Source organism: Aphelocoma coerulescens, chromosome 5 (genome assembly GCF_041296385.1).
Source record: "Aphelocoma coerulescens isolate FSJ_1873_10779 chromosome 5, UR_Acoe_1.0, whole genome shotgun sequence".
NCBI classification, from domain to species: Eukaryota; Metazoa; Chordata; class Aves; order Passeriformes; family Corvidae; genus Aphelocoma; species Aphelocoma coerulescens.
In genome coordinates, this window is record NC_091019.1 from 28433438 (window position 1) to 28454547 (window position 21110).

General features: G+C 40.6%; 1 protein-coding gene across 8 annotated transcripts in view; it reads left to right on the forward strand.

Moving 5' to 3' along the window:
* The first annotated feature begins 308 nt into the window (after positions 1-308).
* Positions 309-21110, forward strand: part of PHF21A (PHD finger protein 21A) — a 127833-nt gene continuing 107031 nt past the window's right edge. For 4 of the 8 annotated variants that reach the window (XM_069017329.1, XM_069017325.1, XM_069017334.1 and 1 more), the window contains exons 1-2: positions 310-802; positions 1436-1521. The gene's annotated coding sequence lies outside the window, so the exon portion shown is untranslated. Of the gene's footprint in view, positions 803-991; positions 1074-1435; positions 1522-21110 lie in introns of those variants that run through there. The other 4 variants (XM_069017330.1, XM_069017327.1, XM_069017333.1 and 1 more) reach the window with 3 other exon arrangements.

A 21110-nucleotide genomic window follows, 5' to 3' on the forward strand; every position in this document is an offset into this window, starting at 1 on the left:
TTCACTCTACTTTAGTTTCACTCACTTTACATCCGGGCTTTTTCCCTAGGCAATGGGGGCCGCAGCACAGCCCGTTCCTTAGGCAAAGGGAAATAAATTCGCCGCACCGACACGTCAAGTAGTCCCCCCTCAGGAGAAGCCGCCGAGCCCGCCCTCCTGGCTCACCCCCTTGGCCTGGCCCGGGCCCGGCCGGCGGCGCCCCGCCGTCGCACCGGGGAGGGGGGAGCGTGGGCGTGGGCCCGCCGGTCCACGCTCCCCCGGCGGGTCTCCAGCGGCGGGCCGGGCCGGGGCGGGCGGGGGCGCGCGCGGCGGCGTGTCGGGAGCGCGCCGCAGGCAGGCAGGCAGGGAGGCCGGCGGCGGAGGGATCCCGGCGAGCGGTGTGCTGCGGCCGGGCCGGGTGAATGGGATTGAAGAAGAGTTCAGCTTCTCGGCTTGTTTTTGTGTTACAGTTTCTCTCCTCCTGCGCCTCTCCGGCTTCGTGCCGCCCTCCCCGCCCGCTCCCTCCTCCCCGCCGCAGGAGGAGCCCCCCGCGGAGAGGGGGAAGGAAAAGGACCCCACAGAGGCGAGAGCGAGCGAAGAGGAGGAGGAGAAGGGAACAACCTACCATCTTCCACTCCCCGCTTAGCTTAAAGAAAGTGAGAGGAGGAGAGAGAGAGAGGCGCCCAGAAGAGGGGGACAGGGAGGCCCAGAGGAGCGGCGGCGCCGGCACCCTCCCCCTATGAAGAAGAGTCCTCCCCCTCACAGAGAGGTCCTGCCAGGGGGACCCCGGCCGGCCCGCAGCAGCACCGCCGCCGCCAGCAGGGTGTAGTATCCCACCTTTCGGATTCGCCTCCTCCTCCTCTTCCTCCCTGCCCCCCCCCGCGCCCCCCGGGCACCGTCCCCCCCTCTCCCCCCCGCGCCCCCCCGGGATGGCGCCGGCGCGCCCCTCACTCTCCGGCCAACTTGGCGATGAGGAGCAGCAACTTCGCCGCGGCCCCCGGCCCCTCCCTCGGGGGGGTGGCGGGGAATAGCGGAGCGTCCCGGGGCGGCCCCCCGGCCTCCCCGGCAGAAGTTTGCGAGCGGGAGCAGGAGAGGTGGAGGAGGGTGACACTTGGGGTAAAAGGAGGAGGTGACACATTGGGGTTGGGGGGAGGAGCAGGGGAAGGAGATGACACATTGCACTGGGGATGGGGTGGGGGAGGGAGGCTTATCCCCTCCCCTCCGGTTTCCTTCAGGATGATTATTTCCAGGCCCTTTTCTCTCGGTCGGGTCCTTCGCCGCGATGCTGTCGGGGAAGTTTTATTATTATCTGGGAAATGATGCCGCTCTCGGTGATGGATAATTCGTAGTAAATCCGCTGCTGCGGTTTTTCTTTTTTTTTTTTTTTTTTTTTTTTTTTTTTTTTTTTTTTCTCTCCTTCCCTCCTTCCTTTCATTCGTCTTTGTGGCCCGAGCAGCGCCGGGAAAATTCCGTTTCTTCAGCAACTTGTTATTCCGGAGCCGGGCCTGCCCCCCTCGCCCTGGGGCTGCCCTTCCTGCACAGGTACGGGGCCGGGGGTGCCCACGCCTGCCCCAGCATTGGGCACGGACAATTCTTTATTTTGATTTGTTTCCCTCCCTCCTGCGCCCGTGTAGGTGGAGTGGGGCTGCATGTGGGACTCTGCCATTTGGTGTAGTCCTCTTATGCATGTTCCTTTCCTTTCTTCACTTGCCTTCCTGCAGGAATTTTTTTTTTCCTCTCTTTTTTTTTTTTTTTTTGTGGTGATGTGTGTTTTGTTTTTTCCTGTTCTTTATTATTCCATGCTTCACTGTCGGTAGAGCTTTCTCCTCAACCACCTCTGTAGTTTGGTGGGTGCTCATGGGTTTGTACGCTGAGGTTTTTTGGGTGAATTCGTATTTTATTAATGCATGGAGCTCTTCATTCAACTTCTTCTCAAGTGTCAAAAAATGAGGCTATGAACAGATGTGTTTCAATATGGAGAGATTTCTAAGTTCCTAATTCTTGGGGGTGGAGGAAAGAGTGCCATTGGAGAGTGGCTTTTGTTTTCGATTGGTGAACAAATGTCATCACATTTCAGTCACGTGCTGTAATATTCTTTGTTCAGCTATCAAAGTATGATATCTGCTACACCTGTTCCCACTTTTTAATTGTAAGTAACAGTGATTGCCTGCAAATCTTATAATTGCAGAGAGGAGCACTTTCTCCCTTTCTCCCCCTTCTATCCTCTTGGATATTTGTTTGGGCCCAAGCACTGAGCTTGACAATGAACTTTTGTTCACTGCGGAGACTGCATGTAAAAATGTCCCGTTGGGGGTAATAACGTGTGTGTCATGAGAAAGTTGTGTACTGTGATGTACGGTGGGTCTGAGCATGGAGAAATCAGGTGGGGATGCGTGCTCTGTAATGGCAGGGCTTGAGGAAGAGATAGGCTTCTTTGGGCCAGGGAAATTTTCTTGTGCTCTTGCTAGTTATCAGGTTAAGGGATAGATACTCCTGTACACCCATATGTGTAGGTAGATGCATCTTTTTTTGCTTAGCTGTATATTTTCTGGTATCAGAAATAAGAAGGATTTTGCCTGTCTGTTTACTCCCCCCCCCCCCCCTCATTGTGCTCAATTCTAACAATGAAGACACCTGCTTAGTTTCAATTTTGTAAATCGGCTTCCTCTGGCTTTCCTGTGATTTCCCGGAGTTAGCTGGTGAGGCTGGATCTGCTACATAGCAGGGGAATGTTCAACTTTGATGAAGGGAGGCTTATTTTGAGGCTTCATTTGTGAAAAAAATGACATGCATTTCAAAGCCTTGTTAAAAAAAAAGCCCTTAAAATTCTAAAATTCATTACTTCGACCAGGTTAACATGTAATGCCAAAACTTTAATATTAAACTTGTTAGCGACTGTGTAGAATATAACTTTATAGTTTTTATTAAATAGTTTCATTTAATTAGTACTGAGAACAGGATCTTAAAGAAATAAAAAAATTATGCATAACTACCCATATTAGTTAAATAAGTTGATTATCATACTTTAGGAGAAAGATCACAGTCTTTGGAAATTTTGTTTATATCTGTGCATGCTTCACGATAGCTAAATGAAACTTTCTTTGGGGGCATTTTTTATTATTGTTTTCCAGAAAGGAATTCTGTAGCTCAGTAAAGGAAAACTGTATTTAAAAAAGTAGATGATGAGATTCTCAAATGTTTTTAAAACTTTCATCTTCACTATGGTTGAGAGATTATTTTATGATAGTTATATCAGCTAGGGGTTTGAGCTCATACAGAGGGATTATGGAGCAGCTTCTCTATCCATTCATTTCATGTTGTATAGTAGCATGTATAGAGTATGTCTTCAAGGTCTTAAGAGACCCGTTGTCCAGCAGAAGGTAGGTGCTTGCTCACTGAGAGTGCTTGCCACCAGATGGATGTCAGCTATGTTATATCCCAAGATTTTAGCCATAGTGATTTGAGCAACAGGAAATTTGGAGTGGATCCCATTATGGGTTTTGGTGATTTTTTCATTTTACTAGCGAAGCTAATGTGTTGTATAATTCAAAATGTTGTGTAGAGGAGTCTTTTGTTATTAGTAATTGTTTTGCCATTAGTCTTAGTAAGACTTTTACCTGAAACTTTTAAATCTTTGCTCTCCTCTGTGTGCATCCTGAACTAGTTTTGGTGATGGAAGCAGGCATTTGAAAGTGGTTTTCTTCCTTTAGGGAATGAAAATAAAAAAACTTGCCTTCAAAGAACTTAAAAAAAAGTGAAAATAGGAAATTAAAACCTAGGCTGCTTAGAAAAAAGTGCTGTTGTGTTTTCCAGCTTCAACAGTGAGATCTCTGCTTTAAGTTTAGATTTTGTAAAGATATCTCTTCACTGTAGGCCATTCAGCTTCAGCTGTGTTTCAAATACTGGGCCTAACTATTTCTTATTCCAACTTAACTTTTTTTGTTTTTTAAGAGATGAGTTTTTGTGTGTGCCTATTAAACTTCACTGTAGAAATTATTATTTTTAAAAAATTAAAAGTATCTTGGTGTGGATCCTTACAAAGGACACAATTTTCCTGGACTCCTTTTTTAGAAAATAAGATGTATTTTATTGACTCCTTTAAAATTTGTATAATTGTGTGTGCAGTTGGAAAGCCTTGATAGTGAGCCTGGCTATCACTTGAGTTGTTTGCGTAGTTTGTTTTTAATGAACACATTGTAGCTGTTCAGTTCCTTTATCCTTACTCTCAGAGCCACGAACAACTTTCTTTGGTCAAATGAATTAATACTACTGGAAATTGTTTGCAATGGAAATTTCTCTTTTATTTTAGTCCAGTTTGAAGGAGCCTTGATGGACTATCTTATTTCATGTGTTATGGGCATTTTGCACGGATACCAGAAACTCAAGATGAATGTCATGTGAGAAACATGTGTTAGTGACCCTAACCTTTTTACTGTTGTTTCAGGTTTGTTGGTTTTACTTGTTTCAAATCCTCCAGAAACAACTTCATAGGGTGATAGAGCTTTGCTTTTTGGAGAGCCATCTCACGGAGATGTGCAGTCACATGCGTAGCTGTATACTAGAAGTGTAAGACTCTACAAAAGGCCTGGCTCCTGTACGTTCGTGAATTGCCCTTGTTCAATTACTCTGTGCCAGAAAGCAGCTCACATCCTGTTTCTGATGTATTTTAACAGCACAAAGGTTATTTAGGAACAAAACATATAGTGGAAAGGTGGGGCAGAGCGCAGAAGGGTTTTGAGATGTCTGCTGAATGCAAAGGGCTGTACTTACTTCTGTACCCTGTAAATAGAGGGTATAGAAGGATAGTTTTTATAGGTATCTTACATTAATATTTCATGTTCAGTATAGCACAAAGCCAGTGTCTGGCTTGTGCTGGTGGTAGAGATATGCATTATGCAGGCAAAAAAGAATTTTATTTACATTTGGAGGGGGCGGGGGGGCAACTTTGTATTTTCTCATTTTGCTTTCCTTTTTTTTTTCCTTGTGGCAAATACAATCTCATTAAAAAAAAAAAAAAAAAGAAAGAGCCCCTTTGTTTCTTTCGTAAGGGTTTTTTTTTTTTTATGGTTCCTGCACTTCACAAAGTTCCTCTCTGGACTAAAATTGTTAAAATACGATTTAAAATTTGTTTGATTCTGCTTTTGTTATGTCAAAACTTCACAAAAGTGTAGTTCATAGAATGGCTGTAAAATGTACAGAAATCTAAAGAGTTTTTAAAAAGTACTTAGTGCTGAGGAAAGGTGCACTTGCATGGCAGTCAGACTCTGTGGTTAGAATCACCCATCCCTAAAATCATTTTTATAGCTGTAGGAAGTTCTAACAGGTCCCTTTCTTTGGTCTGAGAGGATTTCCCTCCCTACTGTCCTAACAAAGCCCCAATCTTGCCACAGAATCTTTTGTTTTAGTACTTCGATCATTCCAGGTTTTTGGGGAAAACATGTGCTGCTTGATACAGGCTTATCTGCAGCATTTATTTTATGGTATACCGTTCACACCATTTCAATCTTTGATCGAGTTATCAAGTATCCTGTGCCTTAAAAGCTCTTTGCCTAGATGGTTTGACCTATTATTTATTCCCTCTTCCCTGAGATTTCTTGTTTGCTGTCATTACAAATGCTCACTCTTTTGATTAGAGACTCATGCTCAAAGCATGCTTTAAAAAACCACACATCACAAAACAAACGTGCCGCCTCCATCCCCAGACCCCCAGCCCAAGCCTAATGTTTGTTGTTACTGGTGGGAATGCATCTATAAGTGGTACAGAAGCAGTGAGGCTCTGCTTCATGTGAGCTCTGTTCTAGGCCACGTTCATACAGCGTCTATGCATTTTTAATGTCCGATTTCTTAAAATGTGTGTTTTCTGATTCCGCCCTTCCACCCGACAGTACTGCGCTTGTAGGAGTAAGTTCACTTGGTACAGAAGTTGTGTCACCTGCCTCTGAAGTGAGGGACTCTGCCTTTGCACGTGTAATTAAAAGTATGCTTTGAGAACGTAGCTGGTGTGTTTCTTGAATTGCAGTATGGATATGTGAATGGTTAAAACAAATGAGGGCAGATTTGAGCCTGTGACTCTTAAGATGGCCTGTGAGAGAACTCCAGCAGAGCAGCCAGGCTTATGGGTGGTTCAGCTTCCTTGTTTCTGCCTATGAAATACAAGCTGTCAGTACGAAAGGGAGAAGGAACATTGATTCCTTCCCCTGTTCCACTTCGACCCTGCGGATCCAAGTTAACTGTGTGGATCCCAAAGGCAGCGTAGTTGCAAACAGTTAATTGAAGAGATCAAGTGGTATCCTATTGAAGCTTTAAATTATTTTAACGAAACTTCTGAGTAATCGCAATAATTATTTTCTGATAAGCTGGCTGATAGTAACTATGGCAACAGCTGTCTGGCCTATGGACAGCATTACTGTATTGACAAAACCTTTAGATGCTCCTGAGGCCTCTTGCCTCTATAGGGAAGTGCATCAGGATGACTTTCAGGTGACTGAAGCATCACCATTTCTTTCTCTTGCAGTGGGATGCTGTCTTTCTCTTGTCCCAGCCTTTTCCTTTTGCATGGTCCTTTTTCTTTTGCATATTTTTGCAGGTGCTGCAGAGACTGTCTTGTACTACAAGGACTGGGGAAGCATATAAGTACTTAGATGGAATTTTATATGCATATTATTGTTTTTTAATTGTTTTAATAATAATAATCCAGAGCTCAGGGAAGTGGGAGGGGAAAAAAAAGGAGGACTTATTCATTTTGTTCCCTGGTTGTTTCCTTCCTCGATTAAAACCTTCTTAGAACAGACTGGTAGGGGGAGCTGCCATTCCCTTTACTGAAGTACAGCGTATTCCTCTCTGAGGCCTACGCTGAGACACAGCTCTTTAATTTTCAGCTAAGAGCCACTTCTTTTCAGAAGCGAGACAAGCCCTTGCTTCAGCACATTGTAGAAATGGATGGAGAGAGTAATTTGTTTCCAGATAACTGAATTCTGGACAGGAGAATATGCCCCTCACCAAACATACTTTTCCTATTGCTATTCAAAATAGTACTCTTTAATATTATTAAATGTAGCAGGAGAAAAAACCCATAAATTCTTGTTGCACTTCAGTAAAAGATGTTAAAAAGCTACAGCCAACTGTGCGTGTTTGAAAGTAGACAAACTGCTGATTATTCTTTAGGGACTCTTGGTTAACTGATGCTTATTTCTGCAGAAATCTTTGGCTTCTTAGCTTCAACACATGAGAACTGGGTGTCAATTACCTGACAATTACCAGCAGCAGTCTCCTTGTACGGTGTGTGTGTTGTTTGCAGGCCTGTGGAAGTGTGCAATATGGCCTACATCTGGTCTCATCTTGAGTAAGAATGTGGCTCATGGAAAACTACAGGCCCCAGTGTGCAGTGCTGTGTTTTTATTGCAATGGCCTGCCAGGATTGTGCTCTTCTAAGGCATCCTGGGACCTGTAGTTTTCTTGAGCAGACGTTGGGGATTTGAAGTGAAGAGTAAAAGATGCTATCACATTCTAGAAACACAGTCCTTGATACCTTATGCAGTTCTTGTTGGTCAACTTAAGCCTGTTCAGTCAGGTATTTTTATTTACAAGTTGAAGATGGTTTATAGTTGGGCAATATATTTAGACAAAAGCAGTTCATGAAAGAAGTCTTCCAACTGCTTATGGGTTTTTGTACAAAGAATGTATTAATTGTACTAACACCTTGCTTCATCTGTGATTGCAAGTATCTTATCTGATATTCTGGGAATTTTTAATCTTTCAAGTGATGTTATGGATGGAAACATTTGGCAGAAGGGAATTTCTGTTGCTGGCAGTATGGCAGCCATGCTGTCCTTTCCAGTTGCCAGGAGGACAGTGGGTCACAGTGAATTTCTTTTCACACTGTAAAAGGGAGTTTTAACAGAATTTTTTACCTGATGAGAACTCGCTTCTCTGCTGTATTTCTTTAGAGTGAGTGATGATATAGCTATAGCATATCTATCTTGTGCATCAGAGCAGGGGTCCCAGTTTGTGTTCCTGCTGTGGGGGCTAGTGACTCCATTGCTGGTTCCCAAGGGGACACAGAGTCACAAGCACAAGCACTGGCAAGTGCAACCAGAATCAGAGCACATCTGGCAGTTTTTGTCAGGTGTGTTTAGTCCTGACCGCTGCGCTTGAACTCACGTCAGACTCACATCAAAGAATGTGAAGTGTTTCTGAAGTAGGGATAGAGGAATAGCAACTTTTCAGAATACTTTTTTTATACCCATAAGAATTGTGTATTCTCACACTACACTCTCAGATTTGCCAAAGTTAACACGGACATTAATTTGATTTTGGTTGTTCATCCAGTAGCAAGTTTAGTATTTGCTGTAATCTTGTGTGCTGTGATTTGGACAATGCGGTTCATTTTCAAGTAAGCAAACACTTAACTTTAACTGACTCCTGTCAATTTCTTTGTTCTTCAGTTTGTATGAGATATTAACGTAAAAAGGCTTATATTTAAGTGTCAGCCAATATGAAATAAACTGTTTTTATGTTTTTGGAGAAATTAATTAGAGCTACAGTCTTGCAAGAAGTCATGTTATTTAACACTAAGTCCTGCAGAATGCCTGAAATCAGAATCTATATAAGTAGCAGCAGGATTAAGACCTCCAAGCTTCTAATGTTGGAAAGTAGCTTCTTTGTAATCACCATAATTAGCTAATATCTAGGTCTGTGTGGCAAAATTCTTCTTCTTTTAGTAAGTGTCCAGAAATTCTGCTCATTAGAGATTTGGAATTCACATGTGCTTCAGAGTTGTGCAAAAACCTCCTAAAGCCTAAAAAAAGTTGCTCACTCCTTCATCTGTACACATTATATATATATGACAGATTTTTAGGTGGTAATAGCTTCCTTGAGGCAGGGATTGTATTTTGTCAGCCCTGATACATTGTACACACTGTATGTTGCTGATGCTCAGTTTAAAACTGATACGAAAAGGTGAAGAGATTCCTTAAAAACCTTACATAATTGTAAAGGACTTGGGAAACAGTAATATAGTTTTCTTTAAGTGTTCCCAGCCCCTTCACAGCCCACGTGGAGCAAATTGCTGACAGGACATGCGCTTAGCTGAAATAGTTACTATTAGTATCTTGACATGATTATAGAGGCTGACATTGTTGCTGTGCAAGGATGAAATTCCCTTTCATTGGCTGATTGGGCCTACACAACAGGCAAGAGAAGAAACCACGATAAATCTATATGTAGGGGAAAGATGATGTATCTTGTCCTTCAGGGGCGTTTTACCCTCTGTAGAGAGCCTGCAACAGTGCCCTTTGTAACGCTGATGTATCAGGGTATTCTAGATAAGGAATGTGACTAGCAGGGATGTACAAAAGGGTTTGATGCATAGTTGTAAAGAAAAACTTCTGTAAGTGCTTCTTATCTCATAAGAGCAAATCTGTCCTGATCTGGGAAGAAATTGTGGTCCTGCTCAAGCCAATGAGAAACTTCACAGTTGAATGGAGAGGACCAGGATTTCATTCTTTTCCCCCAAAAAGATAGTTTTAAGTGGATTTTGTAGGGCTGAAGCACTGGACAAAATCTGAAGAAACTGGCACCTGTTTAAGATGCTGCTGCTGACCCCTGGGGGATCTCACACTGGGTACTTTGTCTCCTAGCGTCTTTGCTATTCCTTTTAAAAGTGGCTAATATTGAGCTCTTGTAATGCTTTGTAAGAACTCGGAATCTATTTATTCAGGGCTTTTACTTAATTTGCTAGCGCGACAAAATTTTACATGAAAGCCAGAAATTAGTCCTTGATGTGTCCAAGGAATTCTTTTTTCTCCATCCCTCTTGCTAGTGTGACAAAACTCTCCCCATTGAGATATTTGGTCTGAAATTTGAATAACCTGACTCGTGATGGACTTAAAAAAAAAAAAAAGCCCAAACAATTAAAAGTGCAATAAAAATCCAATCCCCCACCCTCATTAAAAAACTAACAAACATTTTTCATAACTCTAGAAAACAACTACAATGGCCTATATTACTAATAATGAAGCTTTTTGGTAATTTGCATCTAGCTGGAGCTCCAGATACCATTTCACTGCTGCTTAGCTTGCAGTAATTGTCTCTGATAAGCATCTTTATCATGTAAATCTATTGTTGTGTGTAGCGTGAATTTGCTGTATTAAGGATGCTTTTGTCAGTGACCCCAAATGGAAAGGATGTGGCTACCTGCGCTTCCCTTTTTACCCTTTCAGAGTGCATTCTGGTCAGAAATAAATTGGGAAGCACTAGCAAGGTTTGTGTTGTTTCTGAATGCCAGGTACCTGCCCTTGAGTCAGCTGCAGCTCCTCTCCCAAGGAGGAATCCCACCACACCATACCTCTTATTTTGCGGTCTTAGAGAATTGTGCTGAAGTCAGTGGATTTGTCACTATGAAACTTGTTTCAGAATCAGAGACTTAGTTTCCATTTTCCACCTGCAATTTGACATATGTCACCTGCTCTACTTTTATTTTGAATGTCAACCTCTGAAATAAACATGAACATGTCCTCCCTTCCCATAATTCTCATGCCTGAGGGGCAGTTTCTTCTTGCCATAAGACTTACAAAGTCTTCTTCCACCTTACTTCTTGCAGGAATTATATTTTGATGCCTCACTATTGATTAACTTGTGTAATGTTTAGTGTAATCAAATGTTTTTTCCTGTGGTGATGAGCCGCTGTCTTTGCAGTCAGTCAAAACTTGGTGGCGTTGGCCTGTTAGATGCAGGTGCCCGGTTAGTGCCCTGCTGTGGTAACAGTATCTTCTCAGCTGCAGAGCTGATTAGTTGGGCATAGGGCAGTGACAGTGCGAATACCTCAGGCATTGACATTGTCATTGCTACAAAATTACATGAGCAAAAATACTGATCTTAAGTTTGCTCCTTCCTGAAGTAAGATAAAATTGTACAAGTCCTCACCATTTGGGACCTTCTTTCCGGCTTCCTTTTGCTAACTGAATCTACACTTCTGTGCCCATGCTTCTTTTTGTTAAAAAATGCTGTTTCTTTCCTTATATTAAATTCATTGTTAATATATTGGGTGATTTCATCATCATGTATATAGATCATCTCACTCTAAGACTTCTGAAAACTTAAACTAAAGAAGGGCACATGTATCTGTTAAATCCCTGTTTGTGTGTAGAAAGTACTATATATTAGACATGTCTGTACTTTTCTCTCAGGTATACCAGAAACTCCTGCCATTTCTTTACTCTTGCATAAATTGGGGAATGGAGTTAAATACTATCTGTGTGTTTTTAAACATAATTTTTCCATATTCCCAGATATGAAGGATGCATTTTAATCCTTCACTTCTGACATCTCTTTGGTATTCCAGTAGGCAGTGAGACTCATATGGGTTTCTTGGGGATCAGAAGTTCTATTAGAAGAGGACTTAAAAAATCATACAATAAATGCTCTTGTATATTTCTGGTCCTCATAGCTTCCCCTCCCTCCTCTCTCTCCCCCCCCCCCCCCCCCCCGATAATAACCAGAGTTTAAATTGATAGGAGCTGTGATTTTTCTGAAAGACATTTTAAAAGGAAAAAAAACCCAACCCCTGTCCTTGAAATGGAAAGGAGAAGAATATGTAAGGACAAAGTAATGAGAGGAGTGCATGAGATTTGTGTGTGTGTGTATGTGTCTGTGTGTAGAGAGATATGTTTAAACATCTTTTCTAGTACACCAATAGCATCATTAAGAATCTGGGCATTAATTTTTAAGCAACAGAATTTGTTTAAAGAGTAACTTTGCAAAGCAGTCTCCACAATGATGGGCACTACACTGATATCACAGTAGTGTGAATGTTGGTCTTGATACAACTGCATATTAGCATATATAAATGCATACTGGCATAGGCAGTACTAGTTTAGTGCTCCACACTGTTTTGTCTCATCTTAGTCTCTGCTGTTGTGGTAAGTCTTCTTGCCACGTGGTGGTTTGCTCCATCTTCTAGGACAATGTTGGAGTTAGGGCTGCTGTATGCTTGGGAATCAGTGGATACCAGGAGAGCAGGAGAAGATTGTGATGATGTTGGTGTGAGGGGATGTGAAGGAGTGTCCCTCAGGAGCATGTTACTGCCTTTTCCTCTGGGTGAAGCACCCAGGCCCGGAATAAAAATAGTTGGCTGCCACAACAGCCTTCTTAAAACTGCCAATCCTTTTGTTTAGAAAGTGCAATCATACCATGCTCTGTGATGCCCTTTCACTCTGTCAGCATTGTGAAGGTTGAAAATGATATGCCTTTCCATTGTTTATAGTAGCCCTAAAATTAGGTAAACCTACAATTTATTCTTCCAGCTTTAAGTAAACAATCAGTTAAAAATCTGTGGCAATCAGTGTGAGTAAAACTGTTTTGGACGCTTTGTTTTCTTGTAGCTGAAGTCTACATCCATTGTACAGCAGTCTTGCACTTTTCTTCCGTTAAATGCTAATTGTATGCTTATGTGATTCCATGTTAGATTGGCCCAGTGATTCAGTGTTATGTTTGTAACCTAGTGTGTAAGTCGTTATACTTGTATTGAATAATCATGGTTTTGTGAAGAAAGGAGCTAGGAAGTATATGGTTACTTGAATTCTTCCTTTCAGATTAGTGACTACCATCAGTACTCCCACACTGAGTGTGACTACTCCAGCTACAAATACCATTCTCCGGATGCTACAGTTCCCATTTGTGTTCTTTTGAGGAGAAGAAAGAAGAAAAAGTGGTTTTGGGGGTAAGGAGGGAGAATATAATAAAAGGGGAAAGAAAAACAGAATTTGAGATTGTACCTGTGTACAAGGAGCAGCGAGAGGGGAAGGAAGATCAGAGCACATCAGTGTAGTAATTTTGGAGTGCTTCCTGTTGACTTGTTAATACAACATGGAATTTGGCCCAGGCAATCTGCTGTTGTGAATCAGCATAGTTTATTCACTGGAGTATAGGTGTGCTTGTTATTATTTGAGAATCTGCTCTACTTAGAAGATAACAGGTCAGTCTGGTAAGTAGCATCATTCCCATGTTTGGATTAGAAATTGAGACAGAGAGAGAAATTGGTTTATTCTGCATTGCAGTAATTTTATTGAAGACCTTAAGCTAGGAATGGAGGCCTTCACTTGTGTGTTTAGTCCAGAAACTGCCTGCTTCATTCATATCCTTAATGTTGCTATGTTGTAAACAAAAGTGAACCTAGAACCAATATATTGATTAAGTATGGGTGGTGTTGTCCGAAAGGAAGTGAGATTCTTGTAAAACTGGTTGTACAAAATAAATAGGGTATGGTTTTTTTTTTCTTTTTTGAGTGTTGGATATATTTTTTTAGGTTATCTTGGGTTGAAGGAAAAGTAAAGGGTCAATGGGGATGGGAGACCTTCTGATACATAGGGAAGATAATGATTAATAAATGTGAATTTGAAATCCAGTACAATCTGAGTTGCATGGGTGAGCATTTGTGCAAAAAAACAGTCCTAAGTTAAGTTCTGCAGAACATGAAAAAAAGAGAAGAAAGGTGGTGGTGGCGGTTGTTGCAGTTGAAATTTTTTTTGTCTACCTTTCTAGCTCTGTTGTAATATACTACAATTAATACAAGAAATTGCATGTTATCATGTAGGCGTGATTGTCTCTAAAGTATCTCCTGAATGTACTTATTTATGTCCTGCATGCGAATGAGGTTCCAGTAACCTTACTGCATACCATCTCTGTTTCTGTGTCACACTTTGAGTCTGGTACAAAGGATTTTACAGATCTAGTTGGGTGGAATGGTTCAGTGCACAGCAAAAGTAACACTGAGTAACGAGTGTCGTCACTGCTGAAGTCTTAACCGCTTGTTAAAAGTATTTTGTGTACAGCTTATGTGAGTGGAATTCTTCAATCCTCCCAAGTGAGTACTGTTCAGGGACAGATATCTTGTTCTGTTAATTTGGAGAAATGCCTTTTCCAAGTGAAAAATCAGCAGAGTTGGCAATGCTCAAGTTTCTGCATCTGTCCCCAGCTGTCTGGGTCCAGTGTTGCTTCCACTAAGTCTTAGTGCTGCATAATAAGGGCACTATGTTCCAATGTGAACATGAAAAGTGTGGTTCCTTTTTAGTTATATGCCTCAGTGTTTACTGTAAATGGCTCACTTAAAACTGTGAGTCTCATGCTTAGAACTCCGTGTCTGTGACTACCCATGTTGTTAAGCTCGGGTTCTGGTGGGATGTTGAATCATGATCTTTTAAATGCATGTCTCTTGTTCTGGAGTATCTCCAGCTACAGCCCTTAGTGGCACTGCTGGTGGTCTCCGCTGGTGTCTTAGAGTATTTGTGGAACACAGAAACTTTGGCATATGCCCCTCTAATGTTTCATTAGAGTTGTTCATGTTTTGAGACTGGCTCTGCATAAGCCTGAAGTTGTCTTTCATCAGTAAGGGGGGTTAGTACAGTGTCTTTACTAAACTATTTGTATGTTGTGACATCTCTACTCTGTAACTGTGGAGACAGCTTCAAGGCCAAACACAAGGCAGCTTAAATAACCACTGCGTCTCATACTCTGCAATGTGACTTCTGTGAAGTAGAATTCTTGTTTTGGCCATGTCTTGATTTATAGATGGGTATAATGAAATTTCAGAGAGTATCTTCTTGTGTTAACAATTCAGTGATTGGCATGCTTGTCCTGTTCATGTGCAATTAGTCCCGCATACATCACCACTGCTTAATGAAATGTTTGTAAAATAAATCTCAGGGCAGGGTATATTGCCTTGGCATTAAAGGCCTGAGATCCAAAGAGACATTGTTGGCTGGCACTGCATTCTTCAGAGAGAAGACTTTAATTCTTGTTCTCTGTATTGCAAAAGAAGGCAGTTCTGCTTTGTGTGGAAGTGTCATGGAAATGAGAAGTACACAACTTCATGAGAACCGTATTGCACTGGAAAGATCAGCCTTCATCATCACTAAGATCAATGGCTTGGAATTGCAGGCAAATAGGCATAAATCTGGAGATATCTGTACAGTTGTCCAGTTGTTCCTCCATCTCCATGCAACCTAATGTGTGAGACGGGAGGAAGAGGAATCAAAATACCTGTATTTTGGAATAAGTGGGAATCAACTGAGTTTTCCTGTGTAATAGTTGAAGAAGTATGGGTAGGTATGGGAAAAGAGCAGAAACTCACCTTGAACTTGAGAGGAGAGCAAGAGGATAAGCATTTTTGTTTTACTGGGAGCAGAAAATGTGAATGAGATTTGAGAGGAACTGTTTGGAGCTCTTCTATACTTTATCTATGCTAGTGTTTGCTCTCAATGAGACATGGAGCACTTGAGAAGAAAACTTTCCGAGTTATGTATCAGGAAGACAAATTATGCACGTGTTATGGGTTTACTGGTGGGATGGAGAAAAGAGAAATGTTGCTCCAAGGATGATCAACAGACGTACTGAAGCATGAATAAACGCAGTACACACACATGATTATATCTTCTTGTATTTCTCTCAGGAATATCAGCAAATTCAACCTGCAACATTGAGCCTATGTCAGCAAGGAGTGAGAAAACATCTAGTAAATCAAAAGTTCCCAACTACCAATAAGAGTGCCAGTTTCTTTGAATTGTTAGTTTGTAGTGCTAGTTGTTGCTGGTGTAGTTTGCACAAATGATCTCTAGGATGACAAGGGCATTGTGTTGCTGTTTACTTTCAGCAGGACCCATTTCAATGCTATTACTGGTCTAGATGATAACTCCCCCTGAAAAACAAAATGAAAGAACCCCAAACAAACCTATGTGATTCTGCAAGGAGAAGGTTATTTAAATAACAAAATTATAATAGCCTCTATGTGAGATGAAGGGGAAAAAAATAACATAGCCTGAAATTCTTATTTTCTTGTCTTTTTATGTGACTTAAGAGATTTCTGGTGTAAACTGGATCTTTCTCATATAAACTGGATCGTGGTCAGCTTTCTCAACAGTGTAGATGAGCAATAATCTCATTGAGGCAGTATCTGCGAGTTCATGAAACTGCTCATAGAGGTGCGTCTGGGTTTTTTGCATGTTTTTATCCTTGATACTTGCCATGTTCCTGGTAAGGATGATAAGCTTATTGGGTATGTTCAACTTCATCTTACTGCCTACAGCAATACTGGAAGGTGTTATATACTGGACACTTGCTTTGTTTTCTAGACTTGTTGTAATTTTGGGCTTTAGAAAATGAAACTTCCCTGTTTCCCACAGATTGAGACCTGCTTGTTTATCCTACATGGCTTTCAGTTTGGCTATCTTCAAAAGCTCATCTGTCAGAAGAGAAGGAAGCTGACAGTGATGACAAGGCAGACATTCACCAAATTGTTTAGGCAGTGCTTTCTAGCAGGATTAGCAGTACTTCTAGCAGAGTTCTGTTCGATGTTTGTCCTGGGCCTCAGCTTGAGCTTATGTATTTTCTGTGACAGTAGTACTTTTTCACCTAGGCTTCCTTATTAAAAGGGAGAGCATCCTGTACTCTTCCAGGGTCAGGCAGGACCTGAGACAAGTTCAGTTTTCTTGGAGAGAAATCAGACATCCATCTACATGTTCCCTTTGAATCCATTGGTTCAGGAGATCTTTCCTCTGGTCAGCTGGGAGGATGCCAAATCATTGCCAGTCTTAAATGGGTTTTGGCAGTTTTTGCAGCCAACATCCATGGCTTATGTTTAGTGCTGCTTTCCAACTTCCTGAGTCTTTCTCAGTTAGAAGGGACTGCCTGAGTCTCCTTGCATTGACACCCAGACTGGTGAGGGGCTTGGAGAAGAATTTTTCAGCAGTCTGGTGGGTTATATAAAACCAAAACAACTCTATAGTCTTGAATACTTGCTCATGGCTTTATTTCAGTGTTGCATTACATTACACAACAAGCATAAACCAGTTTGATTTCTGTTTCAGAAGTTGCAATTTCTGCTTTTAACATTACATGCTTGAATTATAGCCTGGTTTATTTACCAGAAAACCAACCTCCAAAACAAACCCAAGACATACACCAGCATGGCTGCTCAATGTGATTAGACATAAGAACTAACATACTCTTCTGGACCAAATGTCCATCTAATCCAGCATCGTGCCTTTATCAGTGTCTAGCAGCAGCAGCTGACTGAACAGTGTAGGAAATGGGTGCATTCTGTCAGCCGCTGAAATATTAGCAGTAGATTTCTGACAGTTGTTTAGCTGCTGTCTGAGATGGAAGCTACATTTGGGCTATTGCACTGTGAATAGCAACATCAAACTATTTATAGGTGAATTTGCTGCCTTTTGGAACTAATTTATAAATATCTGTGGCTTACACAGTGTTTCACAGCAGCAAGTTCTGTGCAGTTTACCTGCATTTTCTGTGTGTGTGATCGGTTGATGCAAGAAAAAAATAGTTTCATTTGTTTAAACATGCTCTTTTGTTGTCGTTCCTCTCTGTACCATTTCTAGTTCTCCCCTTTTTGAGATGGAGCAGCCAGAATTATGTGCAGCGTGCATCACAGCAGAATGTTCCCTGTTTTTTCTCTGTTCTGTTTCTAATACCTTCTGAGATTTTTCTCTGGCTTCTTGCTGCTGAGAGTTGAACTGTTTGCTTGCGGTAATCTTGAAATCTTTTTTGTAAGTAGTCATGCCTAGTTTCAATTCATCATTGTGTATTAATAGCTAGATTATTTTTTCCTCTGAGTACATTATTTTGCACTTCTTGACCTGGGACAACAAAATGACAAATGAAAACCAGTCATTTGGTATTATCAGATCCCCTGTAACTCTCTGAAGTTTACTTTAATTACAACTATCTGAAATGATGAAAAGCATCGCAATGTCTGCAACCTTCCTTTTTGCCAGATCAGTTAAAAGTGTGTTCACAGACTTAACCCTGATCCTTGTTGTGGTAACTTCCCTGCTCTTTGGCTGTTTAGTGTTTTCTTTCTTTTTTTTTTTTTAATTTTATTTTCTTTATTACTTTTGTGTAGATCCTCTCATGGATTTTACTCTAAGGTGGTGTGAGGTATACAAATGGGTTGGCTTCCTTTTGTTTTTGTAGCAATATGGTGTATGAACCTTTTGGTATTTGAAATGTAGGTCTTCCAGCATCCCTTTTCATTTGCTTTGAAGTTGGATGTCCAAAAGCTTCATTTCATTAAGATTGCAATCTTTTATAAGAATACTTGGCAGAGAGCATTCCTTAAAAATGTGAGGGTTTGTGTTGGGGCTTTTGTTTTCTTTGTATGTGTGTGTGGTTTTGTTTTCTATGTTTTGGGTTTTTGTTTAAATGACCAGTGCTTTGTAATCTTAGTTTAATGAATTATATCACCTTCAAAGGGTGATATAATTCATTCCTGCCTCTATAATTTGTTCCTACATCCTGCCTCATCCCAGCCTCTTTTCTTCAGTTCTTTTCTCTTGCAGTTTGTGGAAGTCATTGTCTTGCCTTTTTAACCAAGTCTGTGATGTTTTTACTACGATCAGCTGTGAGTTTATTTTTTTAATAGATACCAAGAATCCACTGCTCATCTCATTTTGTTATCGTGGTAGAATTTTAATTTTTTTTATTTGATACTCTGGTTTGAAACTCAAAACTTCTCACTTACCTAGCATTGGTATCAATGAGTTTTAACGCAGTTTGACTGTCAGGCAAATGGCAGGTGTTAACTTCCATAGGTTTGCTCCTTGTCTAACTAGACTATCTTAATTTGATTATGGGGGAAATTTGTATTAATTAGTTGAACTCTTAGGCGAATGGGAACAGACACTTCTCAGAGAAGAAATATTGCTAGAAAGTAATGCTTCTTTTGAATATTATGCTTCTATATATATGAATTTACTTTTCCTTTGCTGCTCTAAGTATTGATTGGGTGTTAAATAATTAAACTCACACAGTAGCGTGTGAATGTTCATTCCTATATCTGGAGGGTAGGAAGAAGGGCTACAACAGACACTTCTGTCTGGAAGACTCCTAGTCTGGAGGACAAGGAGACTAATGTGTTATGTAGGAACATGCAGATGTGACATCCAGACTGTAACTTGACAGAGGATATTCAAATGAACTAGTTCAGACCTTGGCAACACATGGCAGTGCTGATTTACCCGCTGTAGGAATTGCATCCTTTACTTCAGCTTTGCTCAGTGTGCATGGATTATACAAATTTTCAGATATCTAGATGGTTTAGGTTATTGTTGGGGGAATCAATCCTCCTTCAACTTCTTGCTATTTGTAATTGCCTTTAGTAATTTGAATTACAATTTTACATTATTGTATTCAGAAGCTCTTAGCACTCTGTACTCTTGTGTGGGTGCATGCAAGTTGTGGAAAAAATATTTTTTTAGTAGGTTAGTATTAAGCTGTTGTGGAATTTGAACAGTCTCTAGTGTACTGTGGGACTGCAGCAGGAACTTAATAACAGCAAAAAGTTTAATTCATAAAGATTACTGTAACCTTGAATGCTTGAGTTAGAACTTCGATGCAGATTTTTAAAAAGTAAGACTGACAGTTTTTGATGTTCGTGAATGAGAAGACTGAATAATGTGTTTTGGTTTTGTAGCTCATGAAGTTAAGCAGCTGAAGCTTGCTTTGGTTGTTGGTCCCTAATTGGACAAAGCGTTGTTTTGTGTGTTGATGAACAAACACTTAAAACATACAAAGCCAAGAAATTAATACTTGCATTGTTATAAATCAGGTATCATTATTTTGTATTTGGAAGATGAAACTCTTAAAGTGACTTGACAGAGGCAAGTCAAATGAACTAGTTCAGAAATTGGCAACACATGCTACTGCTGATCCCAGGGTCTATTGGTCTGTTCAGTAAACAACCATTCCTGTCCTCTTAAGAAAAAAAGTGTTTCTTGCCATTCAGCCCTCTTCCAGGACTGGAGCTTGTCGTGTGTATGAAAGGATGATGTACAAGCCTCTTCCCCCACAGAACTTGTGCCAGATGTTATGTGCTTCGTAATGCAACTTGAGAAAATAGGGCTGAAATAATTGAAATTCTTATGTTTCTCCAATAGATGATTTGAAAATAGGCCATTTAACACAGGTTAAAATGACAAGAGGGACTGTTACTCACTGGGAGTGACTTCTGAGACATTAAATACCTCTGGTTTTAGACCTCTTTAAAATGATTGTGTTCGTTTTCAGGAACTTAAATACTTTCTGTCTGGAACAAGCATGTATCTCTTTTTTTGCAGCAGAGGGGACTGAAAAGGGTGTGGAGAGTGGCATCATCCTTCTTTTCCTTCCTTCTAGGGCAGGTGTTTTTTGAAAGACAAGGGACTGAAACAAAACTTGTAATTTAGTTGAGGTATATTGTGCAGAAAGGAGGAAACAGCTGCTATGATTAGAAAACAAATCTGTAATGGAGAATAGAAAACAGGTCTTTCCAAGGTGTGTGTATATAAACTTGTTCTCACTTGTCCTGCTTTTTTGTGTAGGTTGTTGTCTAATAGTGCTTTAGGACTCTGTCATAAATGTTTTATGTATCAAGTGTTGTCAGGGTTTCCATTGCAATGAGCTAGTTAAATCACTGTTTAAATAATTATATATATATTTTTAAGAAGTTGTATATACTCTGGATTGTCTAGAAAAATCTTTTCTTTTTGAATCAACGTGAACTGTTCCCTGGCAGAAACAAACTGGCGATTATTTTTTGTTTCGTTTAGATTTTTTTTTTGAGTGTGGAATTACATTTTTTTAAGAAAAAAATACAGTCAAACAATTTTTGCCTCCAGTGTTCAGGTAAAGTTTGCATTTCTGTACTTACCTCTTAGTGGTTTTTAAAGGGTTTTTTGTATGTGTTTATTTACTTATTTATTTATTTATTTAATGCAGTATTCTGATCTATGTTTGACCTCCAGAAGCTTATCCCTTTTTGTTTGGCGTGGTGAAGATGAATTTTGGGAGTTCATCTATACCGTAGTTGATGCTGTTCTGTTTCCCCAGTAGTTTTATGTCAGTCCCATGAGGCTATGTTGCATCAAGTGGTTCACCTGAGTGTCATCCAGGGTAAAGCTATAAGAAAATGTGGGTTTTATCTCACCATTATTCCATCTTGCCTGAATGAGAAAGTTCATGACTTATAGAGATAAAACTCTTTGTCCTGAACCTGAGTGTTGCAAAGCTATAGGGTAGATTAGCAATCCCAAGAGCAGGAAAATACTGCTTTAGGTAAAGTAAATGGCTCAAAGTAGTTGTCA